Here is a 23,835-nt window from a genome sequence, read left to right as displayed (position 1 = left end):
TCAATGCATGAAGAATTTAAAATAGTTGTGTATGCTATCAGAGTATGTACATAACAGTTTAAAATAACCAACCTCTTGCCAATTAGGAGCATCAGGAAAATGCTGCTATAGAAACACCCATGAGGAACAGGAAAAAAGGAGATTTGCTAAAAGGCAAGCATCAGTGTTAAAGGGATAATTAACTCTGTGTACCAGTTCTATGAAGTGTATTTTCAGAAAGTGAGGAAGAACAATTCCCTGTTGTTTCCATGAAACTCTTGTATAAATCATTCTTCTGAGCAACTAACTCATTCAGCTAATGTCTACTGGATACTATTTCTTTGGCATTTCATAGACATCTCAAGCTCAGAATATCAAAGATTAAACTCATTATACTTTCCCTCTATTTTTCCCCACACATAGGATTCTTAATTTCATTTATCAAAATAAAAGTAAGAAAAACCCAGCTATAGATTTTTAAAAACTTTTTCTTGAATCATGTAATATACACATGTTCTCAGTTCACAGCTTAATGTCTTTTCACAAACTAAACACACTTATGTAATCAGCACCCAGGTCAAGAAAGAGAACTGACTAGCACGTGAGAAGCTACCCTGGATCTGCCTTCCAGTCACTATTCACCACCTTCCACCCCAGTCCTCCAATCACTATACTTACTTCTAACAACAAAGATTAGATTGTCTTGTTTCTATACTTTATATAAATGGAATTATGTAGTATGTACTCTTTTGTATCTGACTTTTTTTGCTTCACATTATGCTTATGAGATTTATCCATATTGTTTTGTGTAACTGCAGATCATTATGGTAGTCTGCCCCTTATCTTTGGGGGTATGCTCTAAGACTGCCAGTGGAACCCTGAGACTGTGGATAGTACGAAATCCTATACATACATACATGTGACAAAGTTTAATTTATAAATTAGGCTCAGCAAGAGATTAACAACACTAATAGAAAGGACAATTATAAAAATATTCTGTAATAAAAGTTATGTAAATATGTTCTCTCTCAAAGTATCCTATTGTACTATATGCACTCTTCTTCTTGTGGTGATGTGTGATGATAAAATGCCTATGTGATGAGATGAAGTGAAGTGAATGGTATAGGAATTGTGACATAGTGTTAGGCTACTATTGACCTTCTGGCAATACGTCAGAAGGATCATCTGCTTTGGGTGAGCCTGGATCATGGAGCCTTGATGATGACAATGATTTGCTATAAGGAGCAGACATCAGTGATTGGGGATCCTGGGCAAGATGGAGATGGAGTGGGATGGTGTGAGAGTTCATCGTGCAACTCAGAACAGCACGCAGTTTAAACCTTATGAATCGCTTATTTCCCATTTAATATTTTTAGACTGAGGTTGACCACTGGTAGGCAAAACTGTGGAAAGCAAAACTGTGGGTACAGTAGGACTACTGTAATTTATTTATTAATTATATTACTGATGGACATCTGAGTAATTTACTGCTTTTGGATTTACTAATAATACTGCTTATGAACACTTGAGTACATGCCTTTTGGTGAGGAAATATATGCTTTTCTTTTTAGGGATATACCTAGGAGTGAAATTGCAGATCATAAAGTGTTAGGAAGTCTTTATTTTTAGAACCGGTTTTAATTCTTTGTTTCTCTTTTTATTCTCTGCATCATCTGAGCCCCCAAAATTGAATGCTCCTGATTGGAGCAAGGCTAAAGAGGAGTTAACCACTATTCTCTTGTAGTTCTTCCATCCTACTCATGGATAGGAGGAGTTAGCTGTCCTTCCGCCTTCTTGGCCTGGGCTGATAGACTCTCAGATATTTCTGGAGTGTCTTCTCAGCTAGTCAGGAACAAGAATTGGGAGAGAGAAAGTACCTGACCTCACTGATGATTGTAGGGTCCTGGTGAGGACTGGATTGTAATAAGATCTTTTATCTGTGGCTTCCCATTGTTGTATTACCTGTAGAAATAAAGTCTGAATGTCCTTGCCTCAAATGCCTATGGAAGACATGACTAGGTCATGAAGTGGTCAAAGAGAAAGGATGGCAGGAACCACAGCAGGACAAGATGCCAGAAGATTCAAGCCATCCCCACTTTACTCATGCTGCTCTTCCAGGCACCCAGGCCACCCAGGCCAGGGAGGGGAGTCAGTCTTCTCTTTGTTTTACTTTCACATCTAATCCATCAGTAAGTTTCATTTACTCTGCCATTATTGTCTCTCAAATCCATTCTTTCTCCATCCTCCCTGCCATGGTTCAGTTCCACATCATCTGTCTCCTTCTCTATATCCCCAGTGTCTTAACTGTCCTTATTCCTCTGTTACTCCCCTTTTCTCATACACTTGCCCTCCATCCATCACTTCTCCTCATTTGCTAACAGGGGATGATTCCAAAATAGAAATCTGGTTGACATATTAGTTTATTCCCCAAACAAAACCCTTCATTAATCCCCATAACCTTCAGTATAAGGTACAAACTCCTTACCTGAATATACCTGACAAGCTTAGGGATCAAGGATGAATGCACTTTGATTCCTGTCTATCTCTTCAGCCTCATGTCTTATCACTTACCTCTCTACCACAGAACCCTTTGTTAGAGCTACATTGCACAGCTTGTAATTCTGAAGAACATCATACTGTCTCTCATTTTGCACACACTGCTCCCTTAGCCCTTCTTCTTTACCCTGCCTTCCTCTGCTATCTCCTTCCCTCTTCAGGTATAACATAAGATAGCAGGTAGCTTCCAGCCAGCCTCTCACTCCCTCAGAGTTGGGGTGGGGTCCTTCCTTTTGGCTCTGATAGATCTTGCACTTTCCTCAATAGCAGTGTGTAACAGTGATCTGTTTGTCTGTTTCCAAGTGATCCTCAACTTTGGCTCCTCTTTGGGCTTCACCCCAGTGATTATAATTTAATTAGTTAGCAGTGGAGCTCATCAGTTTTTATTTTAAAAAAATCTCAGGTATTTTTAATGTGCATTCAGGATTTAGAAACACTGTCCCAGACTCTAAGTTCCTCTGATCTTGGACTCCTTCTTAACTAACAGTGTATCTCCTCAAGGCCTGGATAAGTGGATTTTCCAGGCTCTCGGTCAATATTTGTTGAGTAAATGAGTTTAGATCATGAAAGAGGAAGTTTGGGGGGCATATTTAGAGGTTCAGGAAGAGGAGGGGTTATTCCAGTCTCTGGTTGAGACCAAGCATCTTTCCTTGAATACCCATCCCTGCAGAGTTTGGCTAAGCTTAAGATGCTGGAAGCATGCCAGTCCCTTACCTGCTAGATGTTTAATCTTGGAATGTTTCATCTCCATTTGCACATTTCAACCTCACTGGCCCATCAATCACAAACATTCTATGCATGAGTGAGTCTGTGGAAAGAATGGGAGTTTCCTAGCTCTGTAGCTTATGGTTTAATACAATAATTAATAGAATAGACAAAGTTTATTTAAGTGGGAGGACAGGGGATCATGGCTGTTAAAATTATTTTTTATGGCTCTTCTCTAATCTTTCAGAGTTGCATTTAGTAGAAGACATTCCTGTTATTCAAAGAGAAGCTATTAGAGCAGCTTATATCCACCCCCCACCCTATGTACACTACAAATAAAAAATACTTAAACTGATAATATTAGCTGTACTCTCAATGAAGGCTTTAGTTCTGAACTCATACTTGTCTTCATTATGTCTTTAAAACATTTACCCTATCAGCTCATTTTTGGTACTTTGTATGTAGCAAATACTGAAATTCTATCTGAATATACAGAGGGAAAAAAAAAAAACAGGCATATATTTTCAATGGATACCAGACTCCAGCCTTTTGTTTTTCCTTTTTCCCTCTCTCTCTGCCAGACTGATGAACATATCCTATTTTGCTATTTAGAATTGTGGGTTTTATTTTTTAGCATTAAATGACTAGAGTAAAAGCCTTCACTGAGTCTGAACAAGGACTTGAAGTGAAATGCAGACCATCTAATGAAGACAACCTTGTTTATAGTTCCTGTCTTTCTGTTGGTTTTGTAGCCTCCAATGGATCCTGGGTCCTAAGGCAAAGATTAATGGTGCTATAAAACCAGGAAATTCATCAGGACACAGGTTGTCATTTCAGAAAAAAGCAAAGGGAGGATAGAGATTTACACTCTTTTGGACACCAAGTAGATCTTTCCTTGTAAACACTGCATGGATAGAAATAGGGCAGAGATGTGATGGGTGGGTTCCCGAGCCCTTCTGATTGTGTGCTTTCATTCCTAACACAGTCAGCTGAGAATGGGTTCCTGTACCTTATTCTTGAATCTTTTGTGTCACCGATCTGCTTACATCTTGTCTTAGTCCCTCTACTTAATTTTCCATACTGCTTCCGGAGTAGTTCTCAAAATACATAATTTTACTCTGTATCTCTAAGTTTAAAAACTTTTAAGGCTCACTGACTGCCTACTGGAACACTGCTCAACCTCTTCTTCTGGTGTTCAAGACTCAAATATCAAGCTCCAGTACTCCTCTCCTGGGAAGTAAACATGCTAGCCTGATTTTATAGTTGAATTTGGGACCTGAGAAGTGAAGTGACGTCCTTAGGGTCACACAGATAGAGTTGAGGTTCAGCCATCTGACTCCTGAACAAGTGCCTTTTCCCACTGCACTACATTGTCTTCACACTTAACCTCTGCTGTTCCACCTGTAAAATGGGGTTGATGGTAATAACCAACTTCTCTGAAATCAGAGGGTGTGCTGGCAAGCCTTCATAATCGCCCATATTAGCTTCACTTCCTGGTATTCATGCCCTATGTAGTTCTCTCCTGCACTGAATAGGGCTGACCTGGGTAAAGCAATAGAATAATCTGTAAATGATAGTGTGTCACTTTTAAGACTAGGAATACTTGCTGTGGAGGAAGTCATCTTCCATGTATTGAGGCCACTCAAGTAGCCCTATATGGCAAGGAACTGAGGCCTCCTTCCAACAACCAGAAAGGAGCTTAACTCATCTAGCCACAAGCCATATGAGTGAGCCATCTTGGACATGGACTTTCCAGCTCTAATCAAGCTGCAGATGACTGCAATATGGATGACATCTTGACTGCAACTTCCCACCCAGCTAAGCTGCTCCTTTTCATCTTCTATACCTGACTCATGGAAACTGTGAGATAGCAAATATTTATTGTTTTAAGCCACTAAGTGTTGGGGTGATTGGCTTGTAGCAATAGATAACTAATTTGGTGTTAGAAAAACAATAACCTATATGAGGTCCATTTCAACCTTTGGGTCAAGATTTTATGGGAAATGGTATTTGCCCTTCTTAGACAGATGGGAGTCTATCCTACAGCCAAATAAAAGGGCTGCTTAGTGACTAATAGTTGATTTTTTTATTCCAGTGACTATAGTTAACTTACCAAATTATCCCCCTTTAAATAGAGAGGTATTCATAGACAAAGAAAGAGAATCTTTACAAATTTCTCCTTCCACTCTCGCTTCACCCAGTGGGTACTGATACTGCTGTATTCTATGCCCTAGAGTTCTCCTTTCTGCCCTCTTCCCTCCATCTCACAGCCAGAGCCACAGTTTAGGCTATTTTTTTTGTCCTCGCCTCCTGACTGAGCTATTCCAATGACTTTCAAAGTCTCTCCCTCTCATTTACCTTTTGTACTGCTGACTTGGCCATTCCCAAACCCAGATCTGGTGATTTAACTGCCCTGTTTGGAAAGACTTTCTTTTCCATCATCCTTAAGCCTCCCAGCCAGTGGCACAAAACTCACCATGACCTGGCTCCTGCTGGCTTCTTAGCTCTTCCTTCTTTGGCCCTAGGTTCCAGCCTCACTGTATTACCTAGATCACTCTGGTTGATCCACACTTCTCCATCCTTGTTCGTGCTGTTTCTTCTACCTGGATTGTCCTCTAATGCCTAAATGGTCTTCCCTCGTTTCTGCCTGGTAGGTAGGTAGGTAGTCCCCTGTCATCTTCAAGATCTGGCCCCTGGAGATATCTCCCCTGGTGCCCCACAAAGTTGTTTACTTTCTCTCTTGGCCCTCCAGGCTCCTCTTGTACCCTTCTATTAAGGCACATAACATTAACACACTAGGTCAGATTACTTTATTCAAAGATCTACCTGGCCATACTAGATTGGGAATTCCAAAAGGATGGTAATTGTGTTTTATTATTCATCTCAGTGTCCCTAGGACTTTGTTTTGGGTGTGGTATGGAGAAGACACTCAGTAAATTTCCTTCCAGTGGAAAGATGGATAAATGAATTAAAAATGCTTTAGTTTCCTGCAGGAATATGTCATATCCTAATTGTTTAGAGTACATCTGGGCTGTTGCATCCATCTTCCTTTAAAAGTTGGTATATCTCCTTTATTCCCCAGAGCCTTTTGAACATTTTACATTTAAGCTTTAATCTGTAAAAGTTACAAAGACACTAAGTCCTGAAGAATTACTCAGGACAAAGCTGTAACTGCTCAGGGTCTGGTTTGATAAGGGATTTGGACTGTGCCCTAGACTGGCCAAGTGGGGTTGAGGCAGGAGTTGGAGATGATTCTCAAGGACACCCCTGATGGCCAGCAGAATGTGATACAGAAAGAAAATGGCAAAAAGTGCAAAGAGGGTCTGGGAGAAGGTGGTACCTAGAGACACAGAGGTCCAGATAGGCAGATAGATGATCAGAGTGATGGAGGATGGGAATCTGGGAGAAGTGATGTCTGGAAATGTAGCTGGACAGAGAGATCCTTCTGAAGGGAGTGAATGGGGCCAAATCATCTAACTTCAACTTACCTCGTTTTCTTTATCAAGAGGGAAAAATAATAGCATTTACTTGATAAGATTGTTGTGAGGACTAAATGCATAAATGCATGTAAAAGTCTTAGAGCAGGGCCTACAACAGAGCAGCAATCACTGCATATTAGCTCTTCATATTCATATTACTATTGGTAATTAGTATTGGTCATAGTATTAAGGCAAGGCCCTAGGAGTCCCAGTTCCTGAGGGCAGAGTCAGGAGATCTGATGGGCTAGAACAGGGTATAACCCCATCCCCAGGGCTCAGTTCAAGCACCAGACAGAGGCCTGACAGTAGACCTGAGGCACAAAGTTGAGACTGATTTAGGGAGTATGGCAGAAAGGCTGTCCTAATGAATAAAGTAAAGCAAAACAAAACAAAAAGAGAACACAAAAGACCTTTTATTAAAGGTTTTTTTATTTTTGTATTTCAGACTCTACAAAATCCCCTTTAAAATATGTTGGTAAAAATGTATAAAACTACTGTTTGCATGGATCAATAATGGTGGGATACTGGTGATTTCATACAGTTTAACCTCATACGCCACACAACATACCCCAGTAGTTTGGAGTATGACTTTAGAGGCCCCCATTTACAGGCTGTATGACTTTGAGAAAGATATTTACTCTTTATGCCTCAGTTTCCCCATTTGTACAAATGAGGGAGATAATATATTACCTCTTCATTGGATTGTTGTGAAGACTGAAGAAAGTCAGAGGAGTATTGTGAAAATTTAGTGTGTTTAGAAATGTGAACTGTTGAACTGTTGAGAAGTAACATGTTATCCAACAGATGAACACAGAGAAACTTGCAGGCGATGGATATGTTTACCACCTGCATTGTGGTGATGGTAACATGGGTGTATACATATGTCCAAATGTATACATTAATGATGTGCAGTTTTTTGCATATCAATTATACCTCAATAAAGATTTTGACATGTGCCTGGCACATACTAAGTGTTCAATAGTATTAACTATTATTCTAGACCTCAGCAAACAGTTCCCAATAACATGGTAGGTATTCAGTAAATATGAATCAAATAAATGAATGAATCCACATAAAGAGCTGTGCACAGAGCCTGGCTCATTTCACACCCGAAGTGTTAGCTACCATAATTAGGTTTTCTTATTAAATCTTACAATGATGCTGTAAGATAGTTATTGGATTTGTTTTATTAGGTGAGATAAACTAAGTTATAAAAAGGTGGTGTAACTTTCCACAAGACACACAGTAAAAACAGGCAAAACCAGCACTGAAACCATGCTTGTCTGACCCTAACATCACGATGGGTTCTAAGTCAGGGCTTGGAGAGGACAGAAGATGCTTGATGACTTCTCTTTTTGACGTGGGGCTGCTTAAATCCCTCTTGCTTCCAAACAAGGTAGGCCCCTGGTTTGGGGTAGCGCTGATAGGGAGTCACGTGGCCTGGGTGTGTCTGCAGGAGGTGAGGCTGAGACTGTGGTTCTGAAGCCTTGAGTTACAGTTGGCCGCAACATTTATTTTCTCAATTTAACTCTGGAAGACCATTTTCCCCAAAAGATTATCGTAATGAAAATTAAGAAAGGTCATTATGAAACAGTTGCCTCTGGAAGCCCTGACCTGCAGCTGAAAGTGCTTGCCTCTGTCAGCATCTTGGTGTAGAGATTGGTCTGGGCCATGGGTGTGAGGCTTAGGCAGCCTGTATCCAACTCTCCCTTCCTAGGGACTCAGGGCATGGTAGCTGCACCCTGATTTCACCTCACGGGATTCTGTTCTTAAGAAGGACATTCTTTGTGTTTCACTTAATAGCACTGCAGGATATTCCGTCTCCCTGCTGACCAAGCAGCTGCCTCTGCAGTGCTGTGCTGAGTCTGCAGGGCCTGCTCAGAGCACCTAGTGTGCAGCCCATCCCTGAACCTGCTCACAAACCTCAAACCTACTGGCAGTTACTTTTCGTTCCATTATAAGGAATGCTTTTGTGAATCTAAGCTCTGAACCCTGGAGCAAAGTCTATAGTAGCTTCTGCACACTGAGTGTGTACTGTGTGCCAGCTACAAAGCATTTAGGAACCAAAAAAATGGAGACTGAGACCAATTCTGAAACTTTACTGTGCATATGATTCATCGTGGGATCTTGTTAAAATGCAGTCTGTCTGAGTAGAGCTGGGATGGAATCTGAGGTTCTGCATTTCTGACAGCTCCTGAGTGATGCTAGTGCTGCTGAGCCGTGGACCACATTGTGAGCAGCAGAGGCTTTGCTCCTGAATCAGAGTGCATTTCATCAAGGTCACCGAATGAGTCACGTTGAGAAGCTTTCTCCCTCAACACCAAATGTGTGGTGTCATTTCCAGCATCAGTTCTGCAGTTATCAAGACACCAACTGAATGTCCAACAATTCTGTTATGACACTATTTACCTGGACTTAGTGTCAGATCGCATAAGTTAAAGGACTTAGTCCCACAAGACTGCTCCTACTTCAGACACCAGGCTGCCCACATTTCTGCTTGGCCAGCTACAGATTTGGGGGTTTCCTCGAGTCTTCCCTCAGGTTTCACAATTTGCCAGAATTACTAACAAAACTCAGGAAAACTCTTTACTTACTTTTACTTGGTTATCACAAAGAATGAAACTCAGGAACAGCCAAATGGAAGAGATGTATAGAGTAAGTTATACGGAAAGAGGTGCAGAGATTCTGTGCCCTCTCCAGGCTTACCACTCTCCTAGCATCACCCAGAAGTTCTCTGAACCTGTCTTTTAGAATTTTTCTGAAAGTTTCATTCTGTAGCCCTGCCTGATTAAATCATTGGCCATTGGTGATTGAACCCAGCCTTCGGCCTCCTTTCCCCTCCTGGTAGGTAAGCGTGAGGGGTGAAATTTTCAGCCCTGTTATCATGGCTTGGTTTTTCCACTGACCATCTTCCATCCTGAAGATGTCTAAGGCCCTCTAGAGAGTCGCTTCATTAGTAAATACTTAGTCTAAAGTGGCTTGTTGTGAAGACACTGCTATCAATCCTATCCTCAGGAGATTCCTGGTGTTTTAGGAACTCTGTGCCAGGAAATGGAGACACAGACCAAATATATATATATATTTTTTTCATTATGCTACACATATAAAGGTAAATTTAGGTGTGCTTCATAGTAGTTATACTTTCTGCATGTTCCTTTGCTATTTAGAAAGTATGGTTCCATATTTTATCTTCTTCGCTCCTCACCGAACCCTATTCAGTATGTGTAGAGTAGTATTAGCCCCATGGGTGTGTCAGTCACATCTATAGTTCAGGTAATTTGCTAGGTTGCCATAGTTGTGAATTTTTAAAATTGCATCCAAACAACGGAGATTTGTATACACCTCATTCATTTTAAGAAATGGCATTTCTTTAGAAAGAAAGGAGAGTGGAGATAAAATAATGAAGTGTGAAGTTGCCTGGGATTTGCTTAGCCAAATGTTAAAATGCTGGTCAGCATCCTTCACTTGCCTGGGCTGGATCTGGGAATAGAGGGGGAATGGGAGAGCCAAGAGAACTTTGAGCTCAGAGAAGTCATGTCCCAGACTGAAGAGAGGAGAACTGGCAAAGCTTTTCACTGAGGACTCATCCAAGCTGCTAATAAATGGTTTGAGTAAAAGCCAAAGAATGTTCTTACCTTTATCTAACAAATCTCAGTTCTGGGTGTTTATTTAAAGGAAAAATTATACCTGCATGTTAATTTACTGTAGCTTTTTTTTTTGAAATAGCACAGAATTGGAAACAAATCAAGAGTCCAAATTGCTAGAAGGTTGACTAAAAAAGTTACAGTATGTGATGAACTATGCAGCCAGAAAAACTGTAGATTTTGTACCAAAAAATGAAATGAAAATAAAAATTACATATCAACATTGAAAATATTTGAAATTGAGAGTGAAGTGAAACAGCCGATTATAAAAATTTATGTGTTCTATGATTTCAGTTATGTAAACTAGAGCTAGGAATAGGGGATACAGTGAAAATAAAATTTTTTTGATGGAGTGTTGGGATTAGAGATGATTATTCTTTAAGCTTTCCTTCCAACTTTAATCTTTAAAGTTGTTACTGCTTTTATAATAAAAATGTAAATAATCTTGAGAATCTAAATTTGCTGTGTTGCTAAGTGCAGTTGTCCTAATAGTTTATGATGAGGAAGGGCAAAGCTATAAACAAACCTTATTAACCTAATCATATTTGTATGAATAAAATTAATTTTCTGTTTTTCCCCCTCTCTATTCTTTTCAACAATTTTTAAATTGAAGTATGTTCAGTTTATAGTGTGTCAGTTTCTGGTGTGCAGCATAATGTTTCAGTCGTACATATACATACATATATTCCTTTTCATATTTTTTTCATTATATATTGCTATAAGATATTGAATATAGTTCCTTGTGCTGTACAGTAGAAACTTGTTGTTTATCTGTTTTATATATAGTAGTTAGTATCTGCAAATCACAGTCTTCCAATTTATCCCTTCTCACCCTCTCCCCCAACTGGTAACCATAAGTTTGTTCTCTATGTCCGTGAGTCTGTTTCTGTTTCATATGTAAGTTCATTTGTGTCTTTTTTCCTTTAGATTCCACACATAATTTCCCCTTCTAAATGTGTCCTATGACTGAAAGTTTTTGTCAAATTCAAAACTATATCTGGGTGAATCTGACTCAAAATATAAGCCCGGTGGCTTTCATTGCCTTCTCTGGGAGAGATTTTAGGGAGGAGCTCATAGAACCAGGCGGTTATAGTCCAGGGTTGCTGAGTTGTGGCCAGAGAGGGCAAATAATTTCAAGTGTGAACCCAAGTCAGTGGTTGCCTGACAGTTACTTCAAACTATAGGTATGGAATATGATGCAACTTTTTCTTACAGGGACAACTGTGTAGAAAGCTGATGAGAAATTTGAGCAAGGGCTTATGTATTTAATGACAGAAAAAGAGTTGTACCAGCAACAGCTGAGATGCTGGCTAGTTACCCAATAATTAAAATACCTTGCATATCAAAAAAGTTTCTATATTACAATTAAAAATTAAAATTAAAAAAGTTTCCATGCTGTAATCTTATTGGTGCTAAAATGTGGGCAATTACGAAGAAAAGAGGTATTTTGTTACTCATGTAGTTTTTAAAATTTATTCAGTTGATGCTATTAGGAGGTAGATGGGCTCAGTACATCTTAAACTACCCCTTCCTAATCATCTACGTGGGAGTAACAAGCGACACTTTCACTAAAGGCACTAACACAGGCTCGGTGGAATATGCCAACCCCCTAGAGGCTCTCATCACATACAGGAACCTGGTTCATGCCACCAAAATCAAGCAGGGAGTCAAGGTCTGAATTCAGCCTGCCAGGGGCTGTCCAGTGTATCTCCACAACTTTCTGCCGAGCAGTGTCCACCCATTGGTCCAAGCCCACTATGTGACACCCCTTCCCAGAAGCCTCACCTCGGGTCCCCTCCCTCACACAGCCTCTCTTATTACCATTACTAATCACGTATACTGATCATTTGCTGGTCAGGTAGAATCTGTAAACTGGCTTTCAGAAAATGACTTTATGTATCGAACCAGCAAAGACATTTACATTCCCTTTCTTTCTCTCAGCAGTGAATAACAGTGATTCTGAAAGTACAGAAAATGAATATGATTGAAATATAGATCTCTGGAGATATATTATTGACAGAAGAAAATCTTTTGAGAGAAGACCCTAGTGTTTAACTAGTGAAGCTTACAACACTAAAACAGATATTCCTTTTAGTTGCTGTTCAAGTTAAGGCATCTTAAAACTATTTTCAAAGGATAACTTAACCTCAGAATCAAAATTTAGCACTCAAAACCTCTAAACAAACAGCTGAGATGAAATTACAGCAGCATGTTTACCAGAGAAAAATCCTGGGTCATCTGTGAAGTGGAAGTGGCTACATCATGATAAACAGGAGCAGGGTTCCCTGAGCACTCTTTAGGGGTGTTACCAGATAGTCAGGATGGACTGTCTTTACACACACTACCCCCTCATCCTTGATATCTGGCTAACAGCCTTGTTTGACTTGGACCACTTAGTTTAACTCTAGTCAGAGAAAACTTGAGTTCCTAAGTTTTCTTTCACAAGATCCCATAGCGACGAAGCGGCTGGATGGGCTCTGATTCCAAAACCCACGATTTTAGGCTCTGTGATTTACTGTCTCCTATTTCAACTGTGAATAATTTTCCTGTGGATTTCTATGTAACTCTAATCGTCTCTGTTCTCTAGGAAATGGGGAACATATTCCAAGCTCCTGTGGGAAGGAGTGACCAGGGCCCTCTGTCAGCATAATTTGTTTTTCTCTCTCCTACTCCTAATGAAAGTGAAAATATAAATTTAAAAAATTGGACTATGTGACTAAATGTGATATTAAAACTGAACTAATGGCTTTCAAACAATTGCTCACAATTGTCCCAGGGGTTGGATGCCAGCTCACAATCTCTTGGCACTTCTACGTGACCTCCTCCAGAAAGGCAGTCCCAACTCCTTCTGCCCAGACTCCTCCCTGACTGTAGCAGAGATTTAGTACCACTTGATTAAGTTCAGGGTGATGCTTAAAACCAATGTCTTTAATATCCTCGAGACTTGGCTTTGGATCTCCATTCCCCAGGTATGTCACACTGGATGAGTTATGGAAGCTCTCTGTGACTCAGTTTCCTCACTTCTCCTAGAGAATTGGCTAGAACTTAAATAAGATAATACACCATAGGAGATACAGAAGTGTTATGCCCTTGACTAACCTGACTTAGGCCTCAAAGCCAGTAGGTCTGGGACCCAAGATTTGAACCTAACCAGTCTGACTCTAGAGGCCCTGTTGCAACATAATAAGGGCTATCACGGGAGAACGTAGGAAGGACCCAGGCCAAGAGGGAAGGGGTCAGGGAAACTTTTCAAAGGGTGATAACATCCAAACTAGAAGCTATAGGAATTAACCAAAGAAGGGGAGATGGGGCGGTGGTGGGAAAGCGGGATATTGGGTGGTGAGGGTGGGGTGGGAGAGAATGCTCTAAGCAGAAGGAACAGTGGGTCACAGGCCAGAAGACAAGACAGCATGGCACATTTAGTTTGATTAGGTACACGTAGTCATATGTAGCTAAACAATATGATAGAAATGTTGTTATGCAAGTGCCTTCTGTGCCAGGATTACTGCATTTACAACTCTGTGTGTGCATGTGTGTGTGTTGCACGCATGTGTGCACACAGAGTATCCGGGCTGTATGGCTCTTGGCCAGTGTGGCTGCTTGTGGATGCATTGTATGCTGTTTGGATTCCAGTGCAATTACAAGTTTCCCGAGGGCAGGACCCAGCCTCTGGACTTAGTTTCTTCTCCAGAGCAGAACACATTCCGTTAGCTACAAACATACTGTGTAGACCTGTTGGAATAAATTTATCCATGAATGACTTAGTAAAGCTACCCTGCTATTCACAGAAAACACTGTAAAGCATTCTCTAAGACCAAAGGATATGGAGTGGTGGCCAGAATTTGTTTTTATCTTTGGGCAACACCAGTGCTGCATGGTTTGTGTGGACAGTCAGTACTGGTGTGAACTTATGAAGCAGACAACTGACAGGCACTGCCCAGAAACAGATGGCAGATTCAGAGAAGAGGCTTTGCTTCCCATTGGGATGAGCAGGCACTGCTGTTCTGGGCCAGTGTAAATAATGGCCAGTGTAAATGAAGCTCTACCATGAAGCTGATTGTTCAAGCCTCTAGGGAAAAGGTTATTGTCTCTCCTCAGAACCAGGACCCTCAGCATGGCCCAGGGTGACCATTTTCCTGTTTATATCCAGAAATGTCCCTTTTAGCTTTTTGGTTTTTTTAAGAGAAAAACGTGTGGGTTAATGATTTTGCTGCAATCAGTAGGCATCAATTTTCTCATTGTAATTTTTAGGATAATAGAAAGTTATTTTTACTACGAAAGATCATAACAAAATTGGTAAATGGCAGCAGTCCCAGAGGGGTAGAGCCAACCCCAAATCAAGACATAAACACCAAGTTGGGAGGCCTTCTAAGGTGACCCTGTTCACTGCTTTCATTTATTGAGATTTTGGTTTTGTAGTAAATATGCATGAAGGATGTCATGATTCTGTATTTTTGGAGATGTTCTTAAAATGCCCTCCTTTACTCTTGAATGAAGAGTGGTTATAATTTTGTGGTGCTGGTGGTGATCATTTGCATGGCTTAAATTTTTTTCTTACTTTGTATTTGTAATAATTTCAAACTTACAAAAATAGAGCAAAGAACACGCTTATAACCTATATCCAGATTTATCTATTGTTAACATTTTGCCTTAATTATTTTGTCTATTTGTCTATCTCTTTTTTCTGATCAAATTGAGAGTAAATTGTATGTCATGTTCATTTATCCTTAAATACTTCACTGTTCATTTTTTAATGAATAAGGATATTCTCTTTGAGCACAGTACAGTTATCGACCTTAATAAGTTTAACTGTGACACATACTTTTATTCAGTTCATGGTCTATTTCAATATCAATTTTTTTTGTCTTTTATAACGCTGATTTTTTGGAGAATTTAATTTCTTCCCCCCTTTTAAATTAGAATGTTCCTCATTTGGTGTACATCCCATATTTCCCCCCAGTTAGAGTCATGTTACTCATTCTCTCCTGGATATGTGACTTTTAAAAGACACTCAGTCACATATACAGTAATTTAATGGATCACTTAGTCCCAAAGAGGATATCTGGGTGAGCTATGTGCCACCAGCCTGGAGCCTGAATTACGGGCACAGCCCTGCCAGTCACTCACTGTGCCATCCTGGGCTAATAGCCTTCTGGGCCTCAGTTTCCTCATTTACAAAAAGAAGGGATTGAATTAGATGGCCTTTAATAGCCCTCTGGGTTAGACCATTCATGATGTTTTGTGAACCTGTAATAACAAATGCTTGTGTTTAAAGGCAGTTAATACTCTTATTAAAAATGAAAATACTAATAGCAACTTTCTTAGTTGTCTAGATTTTGGAAGCTTGGTCTGGATTTGCAAGCAAAGCTGAAACTTTAAACTAGAAAAGTCCATTGTATCTTGATTAGTGAGGGGAAAGATTATGTCTTGGCCTGGACGCAAAATGCAGTTTTATCTCATGAAGATAAACTGACACATTAACAGCAAGGTTTCAAGATGCTCACATTTTTCAAAACATATACCTAGGATCTAAAACCTTCTTTCTGATTGATAACAAGATTCCTGTAACAACATGCACTTAGAGTATTTTCCAAATACCCAAAGGCACGCATGACTTTAAAGAACACATGTGTATTTCATTGCAGTAACCCACTTTCGTGCTTAATTAAATTCCTTTTGGCAGAAGTGGCATTTTGAATTTGATACACTATTATCGCATTGCATTACCAATACACTTCTGCGGCTCCTGCCCTGGACACCCCGATAATAAAGCACTCCGCAGCAGAAGGGAGTCTGTGGAGCTGCCAAAAGGCTGCTCCCCAGGGCAGCCCCCAACGACCTAGAAAGAGGAACATGAGAGCTCGCAGGAGGCGCTGGCTCATGGTGCCTTGGAAGGCTGTTCAAGCACCCCTTGCCCTATTGGAGAGCTGTTTATTGAGTACTAGCAAGTAGTGAGAGACCCTTTCCCACATTTATGATTGGACAGTCAGTTGGGCAATTCCAATTTTGTGTTGGAAGCACTGTTCATGCAGGAGTGTAGAATTGTTGGGCAGTTTCCAAAGCATTTGTGTTTCTATTCCGTGGGAGGCGGCCTGGAGGAAGGAAGGCAGCAGGGAACAACCCAGGAGATAGAGAACCTGTGAACAAAATCTGACTTCAACACTTTCTAATAATATGACCTTAGGCAAAAGTCAGCCTCTCTGAGCCTCCTTAGTCTGCAAAATGGGCTTTACAGTGTCTGTTGTCGTTCTGAGGATTCAGGAAGATAATATAGGTATGTAAGCTGCCTGCCTGGCACAGGATTGGCACTCAATATGTATTTCTCTCTCTTTTTCCCTCTTCTTTTGAAGTAGGTAGGCAAGACAAGTACTGCCAATCCTGTTTTTTTGTGGGAGAAAGTGGAGGCTCAGAGTTCTCAGGTCTTTGAACTGTTAAGGTCCCAGGTTGGATTTGAACTTGTGAGTTTTCATTAGCCTTAATGTTTATCTCCCTTGCAAAGCTGTCTCTTGGAAGTTGATTAATCACTGAGCCAGTTTCAACAAGGCTTTCAGCAATTTGTTTTTTTAGTGAACTAAAAAAAACTACAATAGTTTCAGATTTACAGAAAAGTTGCAAAAATGGCACAGAGAGTTCCTACAAACTCCTCCTCCAGTTTCCCTGACTGTTAACATCTTCCATCACTATGGTACACTTGTTATAGCTAAGAAACCAACATCAGTACATTACTACTAGCCATTAATTACTAGATTATCATTAACTAATGAAGGGCAAGTTTCTTAAGGACAGACTTTGAATAATTTTTGCATCCCTCATAGCATTTAACAGTGCTTTGAACAAAGTAAATACTCATTTGATGAGTATTATTTTGCCAAGCACTATGCTAATAACTGGGGTGATGAGTGAGTATTAAACATAGTCTCCTACCTTGAAGAGCTTACAGTCCAGTGGGGTAGATGGATAAGGGGTCAGATAACTAGGTTTCAATGTGATCAGTGCTCTAAAGAAAGAAAGGCATGGCCAGCTCTACCTGGAAAGGTCTCAATGATTCCCAGGGGATGGGGCCTCTGTACCGGATCTTAAAGTGTTATTAGGAGATCATGAGGGAAAGAAAAGGCACAAGAGTAATATTTGCAAAGTAACAGTTTGTCTTGTTGAGAAATAGTGTTATTGGAGGAGAGACAATCTGGTATGAGGTGGAGGTCTGGCCTAGTATCCACCATGTTGATGAGGTGGAACTTCATTCTGTAAGTTTTAAAGTAACATTTAAAGGTTTTAAGCAGGAGAATGACATGATGAGATTTATATTCTAGAAAAATTACTCTGCAATGATGCTGTGGAGGTGGGAGGGAAGCAGGGAAACTGGTTAGGAGACTCTTGCAACAGTCCACCCAAGACACAGTGTGGGTATGAATTTACCATTAGCCAGCATCTCTTGTTGTTTGCTTGGCAAAACACTTCGTTCATGTTATGTGTCATAAATACAATAAAACTATACAGTTCTGAATGACAAATTTTCCTTTCTTAGATTAGGACAGAAGAAATACAGAGGGCACTAGGGAAGTGTTTGAAATGGAAAGCAGAGGTTTGCCCAGGAAGTAAGGGAGATAGTGTGTGATGCCCGCCTCAGGAATCCAGACTGCAGGCCTCCAGAACAGCAAGAACTGGGCCCCGTGAGAAATACAAGTTTGTATTTGCATTTCCCCTTCCTTTGCTTCCTGATCCCCATTCTTCTTGTTGATTCCGCTGTCTGCAACATGCTCATGTTAGCAAAGAGCTAACCTGAGGAATTATCTAATAATGTAGTCATGCTTTTGGCAATCTACGTTAACCTTATTTGACAAACCGTCAGAGTATAGGGATAAAGAGCGATCTTTATATTACAGATTTCAATGTTAAATCGTGTCATAAACTCTCCAGTTATACTCCACAGAAAGAAAAATATATTTGGTGAACAATGGAGTCAAGTTAAAACAAGAAAAAGAGCATGTTCTGTTCTTTTGTAAATGTTCCTCTGCCAAGTATAAAAAAGTTCTGCAATTTTCAGGGCCGTATACAAGGCTGGGGGCTTAAAGGGCCAAGAGCTGCACACAAGTTCACCCAAGTAGACCAAAGTCATGGAGTTTATGGGGATCAGAAAGTGGTATAGTAGGTGACTGTGGAACATGATTTAAAGAACACTTGGAATTAGCTCTTTTGGGGGGTAAGACTATGACTGATGGTTTCCTGTCTTCTCTACATGTGGCAGTGTTAGGAACAAGCAGGAGGCATCAAAACAGAGGGAAAGGTCCCTAACCGAGGTGGGATGTCTGAGTTCAGGTCCGGCCTCCAACCTGAAGCCCTGTGAGACATCGGCAAAGTCACTTCAGCTATTTGGGGCTTATCTTCTTCAGTAAAAGGAAAGGGTTTGGTTAGGTCATCTCTAAGTTCCCTTTTCCTCTGACAAAGCTTTCACTCCATGGTGCCTAGTCTGTGAAGAGTTACTGACCACTAGTGTGTAGGGCCCTGTATTTTCTCTGTAAAACAGGACTGATACCACCTACCTCACCAAGATGGCTTGAGGGTGACATTTAAAATGAGATCATCAGTGAGAATGATTAGCGCCAAACCTGTTAAATAGTAGGTTCTCAGTAAATTGGAGTGTCTTTTATCAGGTCTCCCATCCATTAAAAATGTTTACTGAGCACCAGTTATGTACCAGGCAGTGTCCGCAGAGCTGGGCACATAACAGTGAATAAAACAGATGAACTTGCTGCCTCCTCGGAGCTTTCAGTAAACAGTCAGATGAACATACACTAGCACAGCATTTCTTCCTTTCCTTCCTCCCCGCCTCCCTCTTCTCAACTCCTCTTTAACCCTTTTGCTCTCAGCTCCTGTTGTAGATCCTGGTGGGCTAGAACCTAGCTCCAAGAGTGATGGCTCCGAGGTCAGGACTGCGGTGTGAAACTCAAGTGTTTTCACTTGAGGGCCGGAGCTTGCGAAAGGGTGTGGACAAATGAGCATGAATTGTGACAGGAGTAGGAACAGAGTTCATCAAAGTAAGGGGGTACCAGGGCGGTACTTTAGGATTCCCTGCATTTAAGAACGTTGACAACATTATGCTGGTTAGCTCTTTAGATGAAACACCTGGAAAGCTGTACACACAGACGAGCATGTAAAGAAAGCCAAAACATTTATGACTCTACAGTCAACCTACATTTACTCAGCACCATCTGGGGCAGGCTGAGCAAGGTGTTGACTTCCCGGAGGTGAATAATACTTAATTTCTTCCCTCAAGGAGTTCACATTTTCCTGAGGGAGGCAGACATGAATCTTAATACACTGTGCTAAGTGCTTTTACAGATGTGTAAATCCAAGAAGCTGCACAATGTAAAGCAAAATATTTTGACCTCATCATTTTGACATTGCCATTTTAATTCTGCTGAGGTAAAATTAAAAGGTCTTCTGAAACTGAACAACTCTAAAAGCATCAATTTTATTTTTAGGTAATGAAATCACAACTAAATATTGCAGGTAGAGATAGTGAACATAAAGTAATATTGATAACAAATATATGTATAGTAAAATTTATTATCAAAGAAAAACTGACAAAAGATTATATTACCTTAAAGGGATTTTTATCTACAGAATTTATCCAGATTTTAAAAAACTGGACTGAGTAGAAATAACCTCAACAACAACCACAAATCACAGTACAGAAAGGATAATTAGAAAATTTTAATACTGGAGAAAACCTGGTAACTTAAAAAATGTCTGTGTTGTGATGTATACGGAAAAGACAATGTGGACATAATTTAAGTAGATGTCAAAATAGGAAAATAAATATAGTTTCACTATGCTATAAAGATTATTGATCAAGGAATTCAAATGATACAGTGGTTTGCCTATACAAAACACATTTTGGAGGAAAATTTATCCATATTGAAGTCCACTGAGAGTGTACTTTATGGGTCACAGAGCAGAATGAAAAGTTTGATAATAGATATGAGAAGCAACAGAAAATAACTAGCATGTGCATTGTCTCTCTGTTAAGTCAATAAAGTTGACAAAAGATTTTTGTGCACACTATTTTATCCAGTTCATTTTTGTGCACCCCTAAGCAATGAATAGCACATTGCAAATTGTGGTTACTTAGTAAAGTTTTGCTGAGTGAATGAAGAATAAATAAACAAATCAAAATTAAAAGGATAATATACCACTGACTCTCAAATTATCACTAATCCACCTTTGGGCAATAATACCTTCTATCACTTTGTGCTGTAAGAATCTATTTTTATGGTTATCACTGCTATCAGAGTGTGATTTTCTGAAGGGCAGGGACTATGTTTTTTATTCCTATGTTTATATTCAGTGCCTGTACTTTAGCAGGCATTCAGAGAATGTTTGCTAAATAAATGAATGACAGAATTTTATATTAAGGGTCAGATTACTTAGTCTAAGAAAGCTGAGATGTTTCCCTCATATTTCATTTTCATCACAATAGAAGTTCCGATGAGAGCCAGGAGCATGTGGTCTGGGGGCTTCCAACCCCTGTAGAATCAGAATCTGATTAAGAAATGTACTTTGTAAAGGTAACACCTACACCATTTAGAGGAAAATATGAAATAAGATGATATCTACTGATATCCCCAGAGCTGTTTCTACTCCACTATTTCCCTGGAGACCCCTGGCTCAGTTTGCTCTGTTCTTAGCACAGCTTTTGGCCTCAGCCTTGACAGCAGCTTGGAGGCAGATAGGAACATTATTTCATGAAGTAATTTAGATATGATTTTTCAAAAAATCTCATCTTGGCAAAAATCCTGCAAGAGCTTGGGTTTAACCTGTTATTATGACATTGCAAGGAATAATAAATAAGCTTCAAAATGGAAAACTGCAAAAGCTTGGGAAGAAAGAAGTTAAATTGCAATTTGCATATAAGACACTCAACAAAAAATAAAAGGGTACTCAGAGGAGTGAGGTACACTAGTTAGTTGGTATGAAGTTCTCATTTTCACATATAATTACAGGGAAAACACTTGAAGACTTCCTTCTTTGCTCTAATTTTCAGACAAGATAGGTTCTTTGAATTTCACAGCTATTGAGTCTTTAGCCAAGGATGGTTGGAGATGCTTGGTATTAGACCAGGGGTTTTAAGTGTCCTGTTATGGTTTATAATTACAAGGTCTCTTTAGAGCTCTCACCTTTGGTTTGGTCTTAGAGATCCACTTCATTATCTAGCGCTGAAAGGGTGCAGGGCGTCTGCTGATCTGACGGCTGAAAAAGCTAGTACTTCAATAGATAGGAGATACAGAATTCAGCTTTGTTGAAACACAGATGGAAATATATGAATTTGGGCAAGGTACTCAACTTCTCTAAGCCTGTTTCTTCATCTGTAAATGGAGCTTGAAGGAGGAAAAGCATGTAAAGCCTGTAGCACAGGGCCAGGCACATAGAAAATGCCCCAAGCTGTAGTTCAAAGAACTTGGGCTCAAAGGTGGGAAGTGACTAACTCCAGGTCTCAAGCACACTCACGTCTGTTTTCTAATCCAACGTCCTTTTTATGTTTGTTGTTTTTAAAATAAGTTTTTGAGGTGAAATTCATATATCATAGAATTAGCCATTTTAATTGAAAAATTTAGTGGCATTTAGTACATTCACAGTGTCATGCAACCACTGTATCTAGTTTCAAAACAATTCTGTCATTCCAAAGTAAGACCTCATGCCCATTAAGCAGTTTCTCATTCTCTCCTCTCCCCAGCCACTAGTGATCACTAACCTGCACTGTTTCTGTGGAGTTATCTATTCTGAGCATTTCATATAAATGGAGTCATACATGTCATGTGACCTATTGTGTCTGCCTTCTCTTGCTTAGTATAAAGTTTTGAAGATAGCTTTAAAAATTTGGGCAATTAAAAATTTTTTAAGGTGAAATTCACATACAATGAAATGCACAGATTTTAAGTATAGAGCTTAAAGAGTTTTAACAACCATAAATACTTATATAGTCACCACTCAATTGAAATACAGAATATTTCTATTGCCCCAGAAATTTCTTTTTAAAATGAGTTTCATACTCAGTATTTTATGCTTTTGATGCAATTGTAAATTGTATTCTTTCTAAAGTTTTCTTATTGATATATAGAAATATAATTATTTATATATATTAACTTTATATCCAGTGATCGCAATAAATTCACTTCTTCTTTCTAGTAATTCTATTTTTTTGGTAGATTCCTTAAAATTTTCTACATAAGCAATAACGCCTCTGTAAATAAACAAATAATTAACTTATTTTTCCAATTGGTAGGACTTTTACTTCTTTTTCTTGCCTTATTGCTATGGCTGAGACCTTTAGTGCATGAGACTGGAAACAGAAGAGTGGCCATCTGCCAAAATGAGTCTGAGAGTGAAGTCGTAGATGCTAACCACACTAGTGTAGAGTAAGAGAGGCAGATGGAAGCAGAAAAGGAGACAGAGATGGAGGGCTACAGAGTCAGAAATACCCCATTATGGCTTTTATCAGATAGACAGAAGACAAGCCCTTGCAATGATATATCCCTCTTGTCTTTTTGGATCCACACCAGAACATAGCACGACCTAGAGAGGTGGATTCTTGCAAGCATTTTTAGCAGTTATTAGGTACTTCGTTTCTGCTTCCCAAACGTGTTGTTTCTAATTATAAAGTCAACATGGACATAATTTAGGAACATTTGCTCTTCAAGAATTATGATTTCTACCATGTGGTGTTTTATAAACTGACTTATCAATGTGGTAGAATAAAATCTACTCAAAGACTGGCAATTTTTAATGAGCTGGAAGTCATCCATTTTTTTCACTCCTAGGATTTTATTTTCTTCAGGCCTTAAGACATCCTCAAAAAGTTGAGAGTATATTATTCATTGTTGTTCCTCAGAGACCCAGGTAAGCAAATCCAAGGGCATATATTTTTCTAGCTGAGGAAGCTGAGGCTCAGAAAGACAAATGGCCTGCCCAAGATCACTCACAGGACAAATGGCAGCACTGGGATTGGAACCTAAGTTCACCCTCCAAAGCCTAGATACTTTCTTCAGCCTTCAGTCTCCTGCAGAGATGATGCAAAGACCTAGGCCCTGCATTCAGCTTTATGAAACACTGGGAGTTGGGGATTAGATAGACTTTCAAGCAACATACAGGGGACTATTACTCTAATGAAGAATGTGTTGATGCCGCACAGAACCATACATATCAAACTGACTAGTACAAATGGGTGAAGCTTAGTCAAATTTTCACCTAAGCAGAAGGGAAGCTGAAAGGTGTTTATAAATTTTTCTGCTCAAGATATTCTCAAATTTCATAAAAGAAGAAAATTAGGAAAATATCAAGTCAGAAGAGAGATAAAACTTTAAATAATTGATGGTATAAATGGAAAGTGACCTTAAGAAAATGAATGGCTGGCCAGAGTCTGATGAAGTCTTCATATACTGAAGTTCTAAGACATCTTTTGGGGAATGGAAACT

General features: G+C 39.6%; 1 long non-coding RNA gene across 8 annotated transcripts in view; it reads left to right on the top strand.

Moving 5' to 3' along the window:
- Positions 1–23,835, top strand: part of LOC140696123 (uncharacterized) — a 673,002-nt gene that overhangs the window by 339,091 nt on the left and 310,076 nt on the right. The window lies entirely within an intron of this gene.

The sequence above is a fragment of the Vicugna pacos genome, chromosome 4 (assembly GCF_048564905.1).
Source record: "Vicugna pacos chromosome 4, VicPac4, whole genome shotgun sequence".
Classification (NCBI taxonomy): Eukaryota; Metazoa; Chordata; class Mammalia; order Artiodactyla; family Camelidae; genus Vicugna; species Vicugna pacos.
Note: the sequence above shows the minus strand (reverse complement) of the source record. Positions and strands in the feature narration are given on the sequence as shown.